Consider the following 5,996-nt stretch of genomic DNA (forward strand, 5'->3'; position numbering starts at 1 on the left):
ACAGTGTTGTAGATGGCAAGATGTCGTGCTTTTTTGATTGTGGAGTAATACTTCGTTGTGTAAGGAATAGTCCATCAGTCAATGGACATTTGGGCTCTTTCCATACTTTGGCTATGGTTGATAACGCTGCTATACACAGTAGGGTGCATGTGACCCTTTGAAATAGCATTTTTGTATCCTTTGGATAAATACTTAGTAGTGCAATTCCTGGGTGGTGGGGTAGCTCTATTTTCACCTTTCCGTACTGTTTTCCAGAGTGGCTGCACCAGTCTGCATTCCCACCAGCAGTGCATGCTCGGCAACATCTATTCTTGCCTGAGTTATTAATTTTAGCCACTCTGACCGGTGTGCGGTGGTATCTCATTGTGGCTGTGATTTGTATTTCCTTGATGCTGAGTGGGGTAACAGAATTTTTAAAGTTTAAAAACATGAAACGAATTTTCAGTTGTAGGATTCTTACCGTGAAGCGAGGGGGTGGGTAATGTAGCTTGTCTTTCAGGCCCTCCTCTAAGTGACTTGATTAAACTATTGACTTCTGACATTTTAGTTTTAATTACTTAACACCCTAAGTAAAAGTACATTTAAATTAAATGCTTAGAGCTAAAATGCATCTTAATTCATAGTGTAGCAGTTTCAAGTTATGCTTTATTGATCTCCACCTCTTTAGAATTTATATGCAATTGTAAAATGAATTTTAAATTTATAAAATAATTACAGGCACATGTGACAGACTGACTGTTGCTCCCCATCCCGGTCTGTTCTCCTCCTTTTGTGTGTGTGATAATAACATTTCAGTTAGGCACATGACTACCCAGATGAAAACCACATTTTCCAGCCTCCCTCAGAGGTATGACTGGCCGTGGGTCTAAGTTCTCACCAGTGGACTCTGCGAGGAAGAGAAACGTGCATTGCCTTTAGAGAAACATCGCTTCCCCTCCACTTTCTTCCTTTTCTTTTCTTTGCAGCCAGAAAGGGCTGCAACAGTTTTGAGGCCTGCATTTTTGGGATGGAAGAGCAGCTCAGCAGCCTGAGGCCACCTCCCCACACTGAACTGGTAACTGGAAGAGGACTTGGTGGGAGCCTCACCACCTTGGGGCGTCTTTGTTCTCACATCACAGCCCACACCCTAACTTTTCTAGCTCATCCATTTACAGGACTCATTTTTTCAGTTTAATTGAGGAGTGTTAGAAAAATACATTGTTCTCTACTCTTTGTTGCAAATTCATTTGTAAGGTTACACATTTATATTCTGGTGTTATTCACCATTATTGGACTGCTTTCTTAACAAAGATATTTCACATTTTAGAATCATGAGACTTTCAATTCAGGGAGCAAAATAAATTGATTATGTTTAAAAGCAAAAGATTATTTCTGAATCTATGACTGAGTTTTATTTTCTCATTTCTAATCTTCAGTTAGATCATAGAGTAGCATGATAAACATAAACGAATAATCTTGCATGAATTATGCATAAGGGAAAAAGAAGAAAGAAAAGGCAAGAAACAATTGCCCTTTTGGGTTTAAGAAGTGTTAAGTGCTGCTGAGCTGATGAAGCACTTTGGTGGAAGCCCTTGAGCCTTACTTGACGCCCTACATCAAATGCATCATTTCAGGATGAGAAAAACAAGACACCTGGTGTCAAAGGTAAGGAACCTACGTAGCTCAGCAAGAGACCACAGCTTTGCCTAGTGAGTGACAGCCCAGTGTCCCCTGCCCCCAAGCACCTTGCTCTATGTGATAGTTAGAAGACGTTAAACTAATTCTAAACAGGTAAGTTCAAAAATTGAAGTGTTATTTTTTTAAAGAAAAAAGGTACAAATGTGCATGATTTCAAAAAAAAGAAACTATTACAGATATGGAAATAAGATATGGAAAAAAATGTAGAATGAGCTATTGTTTTTACATGAAATTCTCTGTGGAGGTTGTGCCCATGTTCTTTCTGTAACTGCAATTTATTAAATTTCAGGAACATTCCTAAACAGTTGACCCCAACAACCTTAACAATTACATACTGAGACTGGAACTTAGTGATTGGAACAAAGTGATTGGCTTTGGCCACTTGCATAACTTCAGGAAAATTACAAATCCTATCTAATCCTCAGTATGGGGAGAAAAGTGTTGTTTTGCTGTTGAAACTTGTAAAGTGATTAGTGTAAATCTTGGCATGTAACATACACTCAGGACATCTTGGTTATTATTTTGTTTACACAAATGGGAGGATAATACATACGTTGTGTTATGTACTGTATCCTGAAACTTGTTCTCTTTCCTCCTCAAAATAAATCAGCATGTACAGATTTTTTTTCATCCTTATTTCTAGAAGCCATGGAACTCCACTCATATAGATCACTAATATTCATGTCATCAGTATTGATAACCAGGTAGGTTCCAATATTTTGACACTATAGTGTGTGTGTTGTGTGTGAGTGTGTTTTGACATATGGCTGCAAACATATTAATAGGGATAAATTCCTAACAGTTCAGTTGCTGGGTCAGAACGACATGCCTTTCCTAATTCCACAGATATTGCAAAATTACCCTTCAAAAAATTAAAGAAATATGTAGTTAGCAGACATAATTGTCTCATCTATTTCCTTATACTGGTCAAATGTGGGTATCATCAAGCTCATTTTTTTCCAAAAGACATGGTAAATGGGTTTTGTTGCTTTAATTTGCATAGGTTTAATTACAAGTGAGCATACTTAGCTTCTTGTTCTGTGAAATGACTATGCAAATCTTTTGCCTTTTTTATTTAAAGATAAGAGCTTCTTCTATACTAAAGAAAAATGAGCTTTTCTTGTTTGTCTTCAGCTTTTATTTTTATTTTGCTTTGTGTTTTTTTTTTTAATTTTGTGAAGACATTTATGGATCTTTTTCTAATGTGTGGGTTTTGTGTCTTTCTCCATTTTTGTGATTTTTTTTCCACTCCAAGATTATTTTATAAAATTGTTTCTACGACTTTCTTTTTTTCACATTTTTGAAAGGTTTTTATTTAAATTCCAGTTAGGTAACATGCAGTGTTGTATTAGTTTCATGCGTACAACGTAGTGATTTAGCCCCCCCGTGCTCCTCACAGCAAGTGCGCTCCTGAATCCCCATCCCCTGTTTAGCCTCCTCGCTGGTAACCATCGGTTTGTTCCCTTTGGTTAAGAGTCTGTTTCTTGGTTTGTCTTTTGTCTCTTTTTTTCCTTATGAACTTTTATTTTGTTTCTTAAAATCTACGTATGACTGAAATCACATGGTATTTGTCTTTCTCTGGCTGATTTATTTCACTTAGCATAACACACTCTAGCTCTAGCCACATCGTTGCGCATATATATATATATATATATATATATATATATATATATACACACACACACACACACATATGTATATATAATTTCTTCTGCATCCCTTCTTCAGTTGATGGACATTTGGACTCTTTCCATAATTTGCCTATTTTTATTGTTAATAATGCTGCTGTAAACAGTGGGGTACATTTATCTTTTTGAATTAGTATTCTTTGGGTAAATACCTAGTAGTGCAATTGCTGCATTGTAGGGAAATTTTATTTTTAACTTTTTGAGGAGCCTCTGTGTTGTTTTCCAGAATGGCTGCACCAGTTAGCATTCCTACCAACAGTGCAGGAGGGTCCCTTTCTCCACATCCTTACCAACACCAGTTAGTTCTATTCCTACTACTTTCTAATACATAGTCTTAATATTTACTATCTTGGGGGATGTCCATTGAGTATCCAGATGTTTGGGTTAAATCTTCATATCTAGAAAATTCAAAAATATGATTCCCATATTATATGATGGATACACTATCTAAATGTGCAAGTAGATAGAGAAAAATACACAGTTCTCTGATTACAGTTATAGGAAAAAGATTTTACTATCAGCCAAGTGTTATTAAGTTTGTCTTTGAGCCTTGTTTGGATATGTTATATCTTTTAAAGCTACAATTTGCTACATAAAAATAATTTGAATTATCAATATTATTAAACAAATAAAAATTAATTTTTTTGCATTTTTCCCCAAAAAACTTTGGTAAAACTGGCCTTAATTATCTAAAATATCACACATGAAGTTGCCTAAATCAAATATGAATAAGAAGCACTTAAGCTTTCTTACAGGCCTTTATTTTTCATTCTTAAGTGAATGATGATCAGTACAAACATAGGCAATATAACTTAATTCATGACAGGAAACAGATGCTCAAGCCCACAGAAATTAAAATCAAATGCTTCAAACAGCTGAAGTTTTATGGTCACCCTTATTATTTATATTTCTTCAAAGTAACATTAAAGTTTCTATGTTTCAGAAATCTGTGGAAAGATGTAAATAGTTTATTCATATAAATTACTATAGCATCCATTAGTGCAGTACCATACAATATAAAATATTCATTAACTCACAGAAAAAAAAAACATAGGCCAACTTTTGATATCATTTGTTTCATATAATTTAGGAATGTGTAAAACCATACTCAGATTCATATGCAGATCTATACCGGAAGCTGAATTTATACAACTATGGTAAGGGGGTTGTTTTTCATCGATACGGGGGTCTGCTATTCACAGAGCCCTATCAGTAAGGGGAGCTTTCAGCTAACTATGGTCTCTAAAGAATTTGCCTGAATTTGAAAACTCTAAAAACAACTCTATTCAGGTCATTTTCATGCTGTTTCACAAAGATTTTCTGTCCAGGAACATGAAATGAACAGACTGTTAAACTCTCATTTATTTTCCATATTCTTTCCCTGCTTTCTCTCCCAGTTTCTCTGGTGAAGAGATATTCATTTTTTCAGATGTACATAACAGTCTGAGCCCCAACTCTGTATAAATTACAAAGACCCAGAGGCTTGCCGTTGTGATTGTGAATTTCTCACTGTAGTTTTGTCTCGGGCAGATGCTGGCCTAGAAGCTATCTACAGCCATTAAGAACACAAAGAGAATCATGATGGCCAATGGCTATGTGGGGAAAAAACCTCCGGAGGGGCCAGCAGCTGTGTTCTGAATGAACATGAGGACAGGGGAGGACAGTCTGAGAATCCCAGCACATTTAACCACACCCACCACTGATGTCTGTAATGCAAAGATTTTCTGCTTGAACCCACTGAGGGAAGGGCTTCTGTGGATAGGGTAGGAGAAATTACCCTGAAAATTACAAGAACTTATGTTTCTAGGGCCTTATGGATTGACTGAGATGCACCCAACTGGCCACATCTTCAGATTGTGCTGCATTTGTGGGAGGCTAGCCAAAACATTACATTAGAAAATGTTAAATATATCATGCATTGTAATTCATTTACGAGCACTGAATTTCTTATTGTTTTTAAGACAACAAAACTGAAGGGACCCCATGAAAATTTTTTTCTTTGCTCCTTTTCCTGCTTCTTCTCTTGCTAGAACCAGCACACCTTCCTTATGCATGCGTCCTCCTTGTAAAGGTCAAGAAATTGATGATTTCTTTGGAGTCTTCCAGCACAAGAGATAACATCTAAGGAGTGACCAGGCAAGGTTGTCATGAACGTTCTCCAAGACCAAGGAGTCCAAACACCTTGATGTCAAGACCCCTGGCCCCCGCGCACTAGTGACTTTTGAAGGACACTTGAGCACCCGTGCCTGTTGGACAAGTTCCTGGTTGCCTGAGAGGTCACATACACCAGACCACCGACCTAAATAAAAATTCCAGATGCTCACGTAAAGATGAGACTCGTGCTCCTTTTCCTTTCTGAGTCTCCTAGACGTTCTTATCTGTGCCTCCTCTCTCTCTCTGTCTTCAGTAAACCCTGCTCTTACTTCTTCTCAGCTTGTGTTTCATTTCCACCCTTTGAGAATCTGAGGACCCTCTTGGCTGGTCCTGCAGAACCCCTCTGGCTCCTCAGACCTGGCCAGCCTGTTTCATTTTAACTGGTGGGGTTTTTTTTAATTATATTACCATTTTTTATTACAACTGATTAACATTTTGTGATCATTGAATTGTTAGAGAAGGGGAATATTTGATTGT

At 37.0% G+C, this 5,996-nt stretch overlaps 1 long non-coding RNA gene across 1 annotated transcript; it reads left to right on the forward strand.

Moving 5' to 3' along the window:
- The first annotated feature begins 1,576 nt into the window (after positions 1–1,576).
- On the forward strand, positions 1,577–5,744 carry LOC115295533. Its single transcript, XR_003910456.1, has 3 exons — positions 1,577–1,644; positions 2,321–2,381; positions 5,396–5,744. It is a non-coding gene; the product is annotated as an uncharacterized LOC115295533 (long non-coding RNA).
- The last annotated feature ends 252 nt before the right edge of the window (positions 5,745–5,996 follow it).

This window comes from Suricata suricatta, chromosome 7, assembly GCF_006229205.1.
Source record: "Suricata suricatta isolate VVHF042 chromosome 7, meerkat_22Aug2017_6uvM2_HiC, whole genome shotgun sequence".
Taxonomy (NCBI): domain Eukaryota; kingdom Metazoa; phylum Chordata; class Mammalia; order Carnivora; family Herpestidae; genus Suricata; species Suricata suricatta.